This window comes from Rhinolophus hipposideros, assembly GCF_964194185.1.
Source record: "Rhinolophus hipposideros genome assembly, chromosome: 12".
Classification (NCBI taxonomy): domain Eukaryota; kingdom Metazoa; phylum Chordata; class Mammalia; order Chiroptera; family Rhinolophidae; genus Rhinolophus; species Rhinolophus hipposideros.
In genome coordinates, this window is record NC_138058.1 from 28,671,287 (window position 1) to 28,684,934 (window position 13,648).

Below are 13,648 nucleotides of genomic sequence, written 5' to 3' on the forward strand. Positions count from 1 at the left end.
CAGTCATCACTTTTACTCAGTAGCATATACGGATTGTTAGGCCAAACTGACCACTTAGAACAGCAGTCTCTCTCTCTACATTATGCTGCTGCTGTTCATCCCTGTAATCAAATTGTCTAATTGAAGAAGTCCGTATTGAACAAACCGACAGGACTTAATAGTAGTTTTGAATTATTAATTCTATAGTTTTTATCGCATAAAGATGTTACTTTTTTAAAAAATCAGGCCTTCTCTTATTTTGGAAAATTTTTGAGACTGACGTAAGGAAGTTTTGTGGGTGCTATAAAAGCTATTTGGTTTTCTGTATGTTCTGGTTGTGTGCATACACCATAGATGGATTAAATTGAAGATTAGAGACAGCTGAAAAGAGAATTGGTAAACTAGAAAAAAGAGCTAAAGAAATTATCCATAATACTGAACAGAGACATGGGGCGATGAAAACATCGACCCATCAATTAAACCATATGGAAGACAAATAAGCAAATAGAGGACAGACAATATTTGAAGTGATCATGGATAATAATTTTACAAATATGATGAAAGCCATGAATCCACAGCTACAGGAAGAGCAACATATATCAAGTAAGCGCTCAGTAAATGTAGGGAGTACATTATTATTATTTTTATTTCTGGATATACCCTCCCTCTGGTCACTGTGCAATCAAGTTCATTGATTATCATATATCAGGGTGTAATTTCCTCATTTTCTGCCTCCCTAGTGCATCTCACCTTTTCTGCCTGAATCCTTACCCTCTCCCTTCCTCTGCCACCTCACATGTATAAATGTGAGCAGTGTCCAGGCTTGTCTGATAGGGCATTTAAAAGCATGTAGATGGATGCCAAGAAGGAAATCCTAAGCATAGAGAGCCATAATCTTCTGTGTGTTAAGGCCCAGCAGATGTGGCTTTTGCTTCTAAATATGTTTGGATAATTGTCTTTGGTCTTTTATAAAACTCTGTGTAATATCTAAGTGAGGCATTCTGAGGGCTCCAAACAGGACATTTAACTCCAACAAAATAAAATCAAGAGACAGCCTTATGGGAAAATTTGGATGCTGATGGGATCTGAATGGCTTGTGGAAAAGACCACCAGAACTAGGGTTCCCAAAGAATAACGAATGCACATTTACTTCGTGTATTTTGACAAACCCTACTCGAATCCTGGCAGCTAACGTCTCAAGCTAAAAGTGTCGATTTTCATTGTGCCCTCAGGACTGTGGAGAAATAGTACAAAGTCATCCTCTTCCCCCATTTTCTTCTTTTTTTAGCTCCAGTACAGCACAGGCCAACTGCATTTGGCTCAGGAATGAGGCATTTTGCAGCATGTTTTGGACTGCTTCCAGAATTGCAGTTGGTTTCCTTGGCTAGAAACAGATGGAAAGAGCTCATATCTAACTACCTTCACTCTCCCCCAAATGTCTGACTCCCAGCAAACACAATCCACGGTGCAATGCCTAATGTGGTTCTTCTGTCCACAACTGCCAGCTCCTAACTCTTCCTCAGATTTCTGTCTGATACAATGCCTGCTGCTATTGTATCGTGTAATGGGTTGATGTGTGTCCCCCTAAAAAGATATAATGAAGTCTGTATTAAGACACAGAATCAATAGGATATACAGAGATATACAGAAAGAGATTTATTATGAGGGATTGGCTCACATGAGTATGGAGGCTAAGAAGTCCCACAGTCTGCAGTTGGCAAGCTGGAGGCCCAGGAAAGCCGTGCTATAGTTCCAGTCCCTACCCGAAGGCCTAAGAACCAGGGGAGCCAATGGTGTTAAACCCTGGTCAGAGTCTGAAGGCCCAAGAACCAGGAGCACTGATATCCAAGGACAGGAGAAGACAGATGTACCCCCTCAAGCAGAGAGCACATGAGGGAGAGGGCAGTTACTGATGCAAATTTCTCACAGAAAGTGAGAAATTCCCTCACAGCAAATCCCTTCCAGTAGGTCTGGAGTGGGGCCCAAGAGTCTGCGTTTTTAACCCGGTAGTTCAATAGGATATCTGCAAAGTCAGGAATTGTAGGATAAACTTAACTTTTAGATAGTATGTTAGTTACTAAATTCCAACATGGGGAGGGAGGTTTCCCCCACACCACCAAGCTATGCTCTGGACACCAGCTGTGTGTCCTAACAATTCAACTCAATTCTGACAGTCTGTCCAGAGACAGCTTCTGATCTCACGGGGTAAGGTCTCAGTCCTACAACCACCCACTGCCCCCACCCCCACACTGCCCCACTTCAGATGCCAGTTGCAGGTCCAGGTTATTACCTGTGCTTCTGACTGACTAGCTACAAATCAGAGGTCCCCATGACCTCTTCCTTGGGTTCAATTAATTTGCTAGAGTGGCTCACAACAGAACTCAGAAAACCCACTCACTCAGTAGATCACTGGTTTATTACAAAAGGATATAAGTCAGGAACAGCCAGATAGAAGAAATGCAGAGGGTAAAGTATGGCGGAAGGGTGTGGATTGAATTCCCTAGGCGCAGAGCCTGAGACAGGGATTCAGGTGCATGTGGTTCACTGAAGGAGTGCTCTTCAGAAGTAAACAAAAGGAGGTAGAGGCACAGGCTAGGGAAAGGGAATGAGTGAGCAAGGACACTGCCTGAAGTAAAACCTACCTTGGCCTGATTCATGGGGGGTGGGTTCTGGAGCAGTGCTGTCCAATAGAGGTTACTGCAATAATGGGAATGTTCTATATAATTGGGAAGGTTCTGTATAATTGGCACTGTCCAGTACAGCTACCACTAACTACATAGGGCCATCAAGCATTTGAAATACGGCTAGCATAACAAATGAACTGAATTTTAAATTTAAATAGCTACCTATGGCTAATGACTACCATATTGGACAATATAGTTCTGGAGTATAAACCTCAAAACAGAATGAGGTGAGGGGGCTGGCTTCTTGTGGCTCATCGGCTGGGAGCCACCCCTGCCTTGGTGGGGAAAGGCAAAATTACCCAGGCAAGGCTGTTAGGACATTCACACAGTGAAGGGGGGGGTGTACTGGCCAAGTAAAGGGGATGGGCTGCACCGCAGTACCCACTACACGTTGGTCCTCGGCTGAGTGAGAACTATTTTCATCCCAACTCATAGATTTCTCCAAGAACTGAACTGTAACCATGAAACAACCTGAAGCCAACAACGGGCCATGTACTTCATACAGCAGAACAGCCTTCCTAAGCCCCAGAGATGTTGGTTCCTCTCCCACCTCAGTCTTAAATCTTTACTGGCAATTCTTCTACAGGTTTGCTGGTCTCAAGAGGAGGGTCATGATCTTTTGCATAAGTACGCAGAGGGAATTTTTCTGTAGACTTCTGATTATTAGCTGTTTCAGCCATAGAAAGGACATCGATTTGATTTTACAATATCTCCTGCAATCTTTGAGATGGCTAGCCCAACAGCTCTAACGAAAAAATAAAAAATAAAAACAACTTTGCCCTGTCTACACTGAAGTGTCATAGATACAAAGTTATAAATGAGGAAACCCAGTTCATGTTTTATTTATATTACACATAATTTATGGCGTTGAAAAATGCATCCAGCCTAATTTATTCAGGAATTAACTCTGGGAGAGATTAATTTTGGATCGATGGCCCTTTCCTAAAGTATATCATCTCTATTCATAATCTTGGCTTGCAGACAGAGATGATAATTAAAAAAAAAAAAGAAAGAACGAAAAACAAAACCATAAGCAAAACCAAAAACTTCCAAAAGGATACTTTAAGTCCTTAAAATGAGGAGAACAAGATGTTTTTAAAATTAGGATAAGTTTGGAGTTCACTAATACAGCCAGAATTTAGAACTTATCTTAACTCTTCTTTCCACTGAGTTTGGATGTTCATATGGAACATCCAATGGAAAGACATAAAACAGAAGAAAATTAAAAAACAGAACTGTGCACATATCAATTATTTAATATTTAGTAATAATAAATTAGCAATTCTAAATATTTAATTAGCATAACACTTCTATCACCTATGTCACCTTTTTCCAGACTACCAGGCAAATGTGTGTATATGAGTGTGAGCATGTGCATGTGTTGGGAGAGGAAAGGATGGACGGCCATAATATAGTTTTGAGCCTCTTGACAGTCAAAGGGAAAAGGGAACAATAGAGCTCATGCCTAATACAAGAAAGTACATGACTTTGCCAAAAGGAACTAATTTGGTTTTTGTTTCAGACCATTGTCTTTTTTTTTTTATAAAAAAAGAAAGCTATCTTTATTTTTAATAACAAGCAAATAAATAATATAGTAGATAGTCTTTTCTTTTTTTTTTCCTTAGATCCCAACCATCTGTATTGCCTTACACCTGGCCCATTTCATTCACTGACAACATTACCTGCCTGGCTCTGGCTGACACTGTGTTTGTGACCTGTTGTCCTGAAGATGCCATGCAGAGCTTATCATGCCTGCCTCTTCCTGTTTAAGCCTCAGGCCAGTCAGAGTGCCACCAGGCAGGTAGAGGAGGAGACAAAGTGAGTTGTCTGCCACCCTTCCCATGGCAAATGAAACCCTCTCTCCACAGCTATTATGGTTTCATAACTCTTCTTTCCTGAGCCCCCTGGCACTGTCGTCACCCCAGTAGCCAGCCAATGCCCAGGATTTGAGGCCATCTCTGGCAATGGATAAGGGTACCGCAGGAGGGAGACTGGGGAAAGGGTACCAGAAAGGTCTCCCTTACAGATGGGGTCTTGTTTGGTAGTGTCTACTAGAAAAAAAAAATGCAGGGACAGTCTACCTAGCTATGTATCTTACTGGACAAAACCAGAGAGTATAATATGAAGTCATCGTCCTTTAGATTATCTGACCAAGTAAGTGATTCCGGCTTGCCTCTAGACTGTCCTTGGAAGTTGCATGATTTAGTTCTGAAATGGAGAACAAATCTCGCTCCTTCGCCAGCACTCCACAAAAGCAATGCGGACATTTATTCAAGGGCACAAATCTCTACTATAAACTTTGCTGCCACGCATGGGGGAATTACTGGCCTTAAAACCTATCCCAAACAGGTAAGAAGGAGCTTATAACATGATTTGACACAGAGTTTTGAAGGACCCCCCTCAGAAATGTGGAAAGTACAGCTTTAAAGGCACCATTTCAGGAGATTAGGATTTCAAATTGTGTTGCTTTATCTTGGCGTTTTTCTTTTCACAAGCTTTTGCTTCGGCCTTGCCGCGGGGTTCTTTTCTTTTGTCTTCCTTTCTCTCCTAAGTGTACATATCAAGGTTTGCAATGCTTCATGCACGAAGACTTGTGAAAAACTGAGTAAATTCAATATGACTAACTTCGTAGTCACTGGCTCCACATGCATTTGCTTGCTGTGAAGAGGAAAGCATGTGAGGAAAGTATACTGCCCCTGAAGGAACGAATCGGTCTCAAGGATAATTGCTCATTTTTAACCGTCCCTTGTGCCTTACTAGAGTAGATCAGTAAAGAGGCTGGTTCTGCGGCACGAAGCGCTGTCAGCCACAACTCTTTGCAGTGGGCCCATTTCTAGGCCTTCTCGCTCTCCATCCTGGTTATATCAGCAACAGCTCATCACTACCAGCTCTCTGGGTCTCTTCTCAATTCCCTGATGTTTCTTGAGGTTCTCACAAGGCTAGAGCCCCTGGGCTCCTGGCAGCTGAAATAAAACCTGAAAGAAATCCACTTAGCTCTGCAAACAGTGTGCAAGGAGCCAAACCCTTCCATTTCCAGTCATGTGGCTACTGGAGTCTCTGAGCTTAGAACTCTGAGTTAATGCTCTTAGAAAACTTGGGACCAAACTCTAGACCCAGAAGGGAAGAAAAGACTCAGTCCCCATCCCAAAGACCCTTCTATTTCCTGCAGAGAAATGATGAAACAACCACTCGCCTCAGATTTTCTGGAGCAATCCTGTTTTGAGCATTCTTATTTTGTGGTCTATAAACATTCTTCTGTCCACATTAGAGCATGTGTTCTAACTGTGGCTGGGGTTGAGGAGGTGCAGAGGTTGGGAAGATGTAGGTCTAGGAGCTAACAGAAATTGGGTCAAATTGGGTTTATATTGTTTCTGGGGAGGCCGCTGCAACTATTAGGGCAATTTGTTACAAAGAAGGGCTGCAGACTGAGACAGCAGTCGAGACTGGTCCACCTGTTTAGCCCGTTCTCAGTCTTGTTAATGAAACAGAAATCAGAGCGCTGATGAATGGTGGAGGAAGAAGAATGGCAGGATGAGGAACTGGGAGCATTAGTCAGGGCGGAACGCATTGCACTGGATGATATATAGGCAAAGGCCGTTCAGATGGCCCTAGGGACCTGCGATGGAAGTTAAGAGGGAAAAGACTGGGACAAGTCTGTTCCCCTGTTCCCCTGTTTTGCTTAAGCCAACCTGTTCCCCTGTTTTGCTTAAGCCAACCTTAATCCTTTGGGATTTAACTTCTGAATAATCAATGAAAACGCTTATCAGGAATAAATAACGTGACACTTTACTAGGGCGAATGGCCAGTTCTTAACATTTTTACGTGCATGTGTATCTGCAGATGAAAAGATAGCACTCTGGTGTGACCCAAAAGGGTTTGACGATCTGGCCCCAGTCTATTTTTCTCAACTCATCTTTTCCTACCTTCCCATCAACCCCTTGCTCTTGTCCTTCCAATCTCTGCCCCATTCCCAGGCACACCTGCACTTACACAGCAGTGCTGAGAGTCTTCTCACTGCCCAGTATGGGTCCTTCTCTCTACTCTCTGGAAATTTCTTATTATCTGTTCTTCATGTTCCCTGTCAAGTTCCTTCTATCATGATTTTTCTAGGTCCCCGGAGAAAATTAATCCTACCACTCTCTGAACTTCCTTTTTTATGCTACTATAGCGTATGCACAGTGATAATTATTTCTTCGTTGGTATTGCTCTGCTATATCACATATGCTTTCAGCAGGGAAACCAAAGTCAAACTGAGTTGCCTTGCCCTGCCTTAAACTAAAGGAATAGTCTGAGATATGCAAATACACTGTCAGTATTTGGTAGGTGTTTATAAAAGAGGGGAGGAGAACGGGATAGAGAAGCTCTATCTCTGCTATCAGTAGTGCATGCTGGAATACATACATACGCATTAAAAATAAATATGTGTGCGTATATACACAACGTATATAGATATACAGAATTACTTACTATATACCATGTAGTATGTGCTAAGCAATTTTACATGGATGTTTTTATTTAATTCTCACAGGGCCTCTAAGGCAGTAACAGTACTTCTTCTGTTTTAGAGGTGGAGAACTAGAAATGATTAAGGATTTAAATAATTTGACCAAGGTCACATAGCTAATAATAGAGCACAAATTCAAATTCAGATATTCTGTCTCCAGAGCCCAAGACTTCATCTGTTATTCTTAATTACCTCACTTTTATTCTACCTGTATTTATCATAATGTACAGCTGTCATTTTCTGAGGTGCCTGCCTCCCATTTTCGAAGCTGAAAAGTCCAGACATTGTCACAGCCTTGCTTGCAGGTAGGGTGCAGGCACATGGCCCAGGCTTAACTAAATAGATGCACTTGCTAGTGACTTTGAATTGGGAGCTGGTGACATAACAAGGCGGAGGCAGTGGAGAATCCAGAGGTACCAAGGTGATGGTAGCATGAGCAGTACCACCCAGAGTTCAGGGTCTGTGTCTGCTGGGCAACCGACAGCAACCATTATTCGGTGGTGGGGGCAGTGGTGCTGGTTTCCTCACTAAAGGGGTTAGCGGCTGTGTTTTTGGCTGGGTTCCACTTGCTGCCCAGCTTTCTTTCTCTAGTCTTCTTTTTGAGCCTTGTCCCAATCATGTTAAACTATCCAACAACTCAACAGCAAATGCTTCTTTTTCACTTAATCAGCCAGAGTCAGTTTCTGTTTCCTGCAGCTAACAACCCTGACTGGTATAATGTGGAAATTAATTATCTTGAATATAGTTTGATCACCACATACATCAGTCCTACCAAGAAGGAAAAACCAGAATTTTATAAAAGTTCAAGAGTGGAGGATGAAGGTGGCAGATTGTGTATCACTGGGAACAATTTCCAGCTTGTCTATCTGACTACCTATTTATAGACTACTATGAGACTTTTCAGTATGTTGTTACAAAACTAGTGTCCAGAAATGGATTTTTATCTTCCAAGTGTAATTTGATTTCCAAGTCTGACTCTAGGTTTAAAAATATTTGTAATGAATTTGGCTTTTACTTTACTAAATACTTTATTAAATCTTTCTTGCTCATTATAGGCAAAATGCCTTCCCAAAATTGTAGCATTTCAAAAACTAAGATCACAGAGGAAGTTGAATTGCTGAATTATTTAATATAATCTGACTCATTCGACCCTTCGCTTCTGAGATGGAAGAAGATATGATAGCTTACATAAAGGTTATTGATAAATTCCAAGATGAAATCCACTTTGAAGAGAATGAAATGTGGTTAGGGGAGTAACCAATCTCTGTGGCCTAAGGCAAGGAGGGAGCTGAGTTTATAGTTTGACAAAAGGGTTATAATTACAAGGCATTTCTGAACTTCTGGAAGAAGCTACCGCTTCAGATGGCCAAGTGGTCTACTGAGATGTCAGATATTAGACAGGAATAAACCTTACAGAGGCCAGGGATTTGACCTTGGTAAGTCTAGACATGCTAACATGATTATCATTACTCTAATCAGATTATAAAGTAAACACACACTCTACAAAGCAAAGAATCTCCTGGGGTTGTTATTTAGAAAACAATGAAAGGCTGCTTTCTATCTACTGAGGCTACAACTGGAAGGAATGGGGTGGTTTTGCAGCATGAGAAATTTTAGTTAGATCAATGGCTCTCCATCAGGAATGATTTGGAAATGATGGCAGGAAATGAGTTCCAGCGGAGACAGGGTGCTCCTGACATCTCCTGGGTGGAGGCCAGGTATGCTGCTAAGCATCCTACAGTACGAAGGACAACCCCCCACAACAAAGAATTATCTGGTATCCAAAACGCCAATAGTGTGGAGGTTGAGAAGCCCTGCTTTAGATGCAAGGAAGAAATTTCTGAATCCGAAGTTATATAAATATTGGAATGGGTTTACAGCTCCAGGGGTATTGTGAGGTGAGTGAAATACTTGCCATAGGGTGCAAAATTTAAGAGTGCCAGTAACTTCAGTAATCAAGATGAGTAGTATTTTCAAATATCAAAATAAATGCAAAACGTCCCTGATGAACAATATATCAAAATTTTAAATAAAGACAGGATCCGACAGAGATGGGATTTGAGTAGGGGAAGTTAAAATATTATTTATTTTGATTACTGAGGTTTTGGGCACCAAGTTCCCCCCTTAAATTTTGTGCCCCAGGCAAGTGCCTCAATCCCCTCACTGTAGTGCTGGCCTGTTGGATTATCAAGGGTATGGAACCATTTTAACTAAAAGGTGATTTGATTTGATTATTACTAAACTGGGAGTAGTTAAGTCTGGTGAGGGTAATGAGAAGGTTTTTTTCCAGCTCTAGAATTTTAGATTTTTATAACAATGTTAAGTAAGGAGGCAATCCTCACTATAAGCCACATAGCATTTCCTTAATATAGATTTTTTTTTTTTTTTTTTTAGATTTTATTGGGGAAGGGGAACAGGACTTTATTGGGGGAACAGTGTGTACTTCCAGGACTTTTTTCCAAATCAAGTTGTTGTCCTTTCAATCTTAGTTGTGGAGGGTGCCATTCAGCTTCAAGTTGTTGTCTTTTTCAGTCTTAGTTGTGGAGGGCGCAGTTCAGCTCCAGGTTCAGTTGCCGTTGCTAGTTGCAGGGGGCACAGCCCACCATCCCTTGCGGGACTCGAGGAATCGAACTGGCAACCTTGTGGCTGAGAGCCCACTGGCCCACATGGGAATCGAACCGGCAGCCTTTGGAGGTAGGAGCATGGAGCTCTAACCACCTGAGCCACCGGGCCGGGCCCTAGATTTTTAACTTCTCTGATTTATAGTCTGATCTTGACTAGCCAATATCATCTGCATTATGAAGGATAATGTATGAAATGGCATCCCAAAGAAATATGTGGCATGAATAGTGGTCTTTCGCAGCACTCTTTTCGTGTAACTCACACATCCAGAAAAATAACCACTGTCTGATTTTTCCATTTTTCTTAGCAAGTAAAGTATTCCTCCTCATTCTCTCCCTTCCCCAATCCCACTTCGCCTCAAAAATAACTTACTATTCTTTTCTGGGCTCCATTGAGATTGACATTATTCTACATAGTTGTCCCTTTTGCCTCCCAAAATGCCATAAATGGAATTTTTGGTGTGTTGGGAGGGGGTGGATTTTAAATATGTTTCTTTCTACTAGGCTTGGGGAAATTGTCTATATGTAATTCAGTTTATGTATATGGGATATCAAGTACTTACATCATAACGTTGACCCCTTCAGGAATGTCAGATGAAAGTTTCAAAGATAATTTACTATCCTGGGCATGGCAAGATAGACTGTTATAAAAAATTACAGTAGTATTACTAATTAGGAGAAATGTGGTCTTGGATGCATGTCAGAACAAACACTCTAACCATTGTAGATTGCCTTCCATTAATTTCCCTGGTTTCCGTCTATGCACGGCCAGCCTGTTAAGAGTCCCTCATTCAGCAAATGTGCTCATGCATGAAGTAACTGGATATAGGACTCAGCACTTCCCCACATCCTGTCACTTAATCTAACTGACATATGTACAATTCCTTTTGATCTATGCTAAACATCTTTATCTCAGTGCAGATCTCAACTTTCTATCTGTTATTTTTAAAAAATGCTTTAATCAGAGGGTGGCGACAAGTTGGGTTGAATTATAGGGGTTGAGTTTAGGATTTTTTTTTTTTTTCATTCTGTTGGAAACAAGGCAACATCAAACTTAGGCTTCTTCTTCCCAACCACTGAGTCATTGCTATTTTGATGAGCCATTTTGTGTTTACTTCTTGAAAGAAAGAACAAAAAGAAAGAAAAGGAAAAAAAAGAACTAAGGAACTAAGTGGTAGATGGATAGATGAAGAACCATTCTAATTTAATTTGAATTACCAAAGCTAGACATATCCAAATGTCTTCCTCTCTTTCTTTCTTATTACTTTTATTTTCTTTTTCCTTCTTGGTCCAGAGGTGAATGGAAGTTCATATATGTCTGCCCACTGCTTAAGAAAAGGATGCATTTAGTTGTCTAGACTAGGGTTTGGGATTCTTGAGCTGCCAGGATGTGAACTTTGTTGCACCAGGAGAGGGCAGTGTAGAGCCTGAGTGGAAATCCTGTTGTCTTGGGCAGAAGTCCTGCAGCCCATTTAGGATTATGCATTTTGACTAACAACAGGTCATAGGATCTAAATTATATGTGCCTAAGATTTCCTATGCCCCAAATGGTGATGAAAATGTTTAAAGGTTTCTCTATAATAAACTATCTACGTGAATATTAGGTTTGTAGGCTACCTCTTATTTTGTGTCAGAAAAGAAAACTATGACCCGGGAGAATTTTAGTTAGATCTTCAGAAAGAAGACCAAATGAGATAAATGGGGTGTTTGTTCTCTTTTCTATATTCCTGTCCTGTAAACAGACGTTACTCCACCATTTTATATAATTGTATATAGACTGAACAAATGGAGGAGGAAGTGAATAAGTCAGAGTTTATTGAAAATAGTAAGGATTCTTTTATGAAATTTTGGTCTTGGTCATACTTAAAGTATAGGTCATGAGGAAAACATATTTCTTACTGTGGTTCGTGTTCATCACTGCTGCAAAGAGTGAGCTGTACAACATTTCAAACAGAATCCTACAACTACAGTTGACCCTTAAACAACACAGGGGATAGGGGTGCTGCCCCCTGCATAGTCGAAAATCCGTGTATAACTTTGGACTTCCCAATATCCATCTACAGTGATGATAAGTAGTGGTTGCCGAGGACATGAGTGGAGGATTGACTGGGAAAGGGGCATGAGTAAACTTTCCAAGAAATGTTTTATAGCTTGATTGGAATGGTCTCGCATTTGCCAAAACTCGTTGAATGCCATAGTTACAATGAATACATTTTATTATATTTAAATTATACCTCAATAAAGTTGATTTTAAAAAAAGAAATCTTGTGACCTTAAGTACTTCGCAATATGTTCTCAGTTTTTGATCCATTTTTGTGTGTGGGCAAGCACACATTGGTTTTAAGCTTAAACTTCCTGTTTAGGCCATCTGTACAACCTACAAAGCAACGGTTAATGGTTGTTGTATTAGTTTCCTAAAGCTGTCCTAACAGAGTACCACAAACCAGGTGGCTTAAACAACAGAAATTTTTCTGACGCTTCTGGAAGCCAGAAGTCCAAGATCAAGATATTGGCAGGGTTTGTTCCTTCTGAGGACTGTGAGCACGAATCTGTAAAATAAGATTTTACACTTTACTTACAGTAAAATAAGACCGGGTCTTTAATATAATATAATACAATATAATGTAATATAATATAATATAATATAATACAATACAATAAATATAATATAATATAATATAAATATAATACCTGGTCTTATATTAATTTTTGCTCCAAAAGACTCATTAGAGCTGATTGTCCGGCTACGTCTTATTTTCGGGGAAACACGGTAATATAAAACTTTCACAGAATTTTTGGGAAATAGAATAAAAAATTCTCCCAAATGTCATTACCTTATAGAACTATCTACTTTTCTCTGAAATTCTATACGTGTTACGTTTAGATGGATTGACTGAACACAACATAGTATTTTCCTTCATAATATAGATGTACTTTTCCCTGCTGACAATTTTGTTGTTGTATAACAATTCCACTGTATTTTTGTTCATAGTCAGGGAAATGATGCCAGGTTTCTTTTTTTATACTAACCAGTGTACACATTTCCTAACCTTTTCTTTGTATAATAGCTACAAGGGTGAATCTAATTATCAACTAACCAATCAGCAGCAAGATGGGATTGTAGTAATGTACCAGGCACAGAAAAAGAAATTAGAGAGGTAGAAAGAGGTCACAGTCCTTAAGAACTTGAAATCTAGTTGAGGAGTTTGCAAAAGAAGTGCCAGATCTGAATGCAGATCGAATTCCCTACTGTGTTTACCTGCACATTATACTTTCATGCCACCTGCTCTAAATTGCTATTAGATGATTGCAGTGGTCAAAGACACTGAGGAAAGGGAGAGTGAAAAGGAAGCAATAGAAGAGTCAGCCGGGGGAAGGTCCCTCAGGACCAGTTGTGTGTTGGCTGCCACAGGAGGGAGTCAATGCGACTTGATCTTGTCAAGAATTTTGTTCCTGCGACTAACAGGCGCTTGGGGGAATGTAGTGAAAATAATGCTAATACAGTAATAAGATACTGTTTATTACTTGATATGAAAAGAAGAAATCGGCTACTGACATAAGACATAAAAACAGATTCTGCCCCCATTTGGAATTAAACACATGTCAAGGATGGTTGCTAAAGAAAATGAGAAGTTTCTACTCCCTATCCTCTAAACATAGCAAAACAAGCAAATAAAACCACACATCATTCTACCCTTCTTTCACATTATATACTGTTTCTGAATGTGGAGAATTAATTATGTTGTAGATGAGATTAAGCCAATTTTGGTAATTAAGATTTTTCAAACCCATTATCTCTTGTATCCAGATGCAAATATTTTACTCTAGGGACAAGGGTTTTACAAAAGATCTTTCAAAGA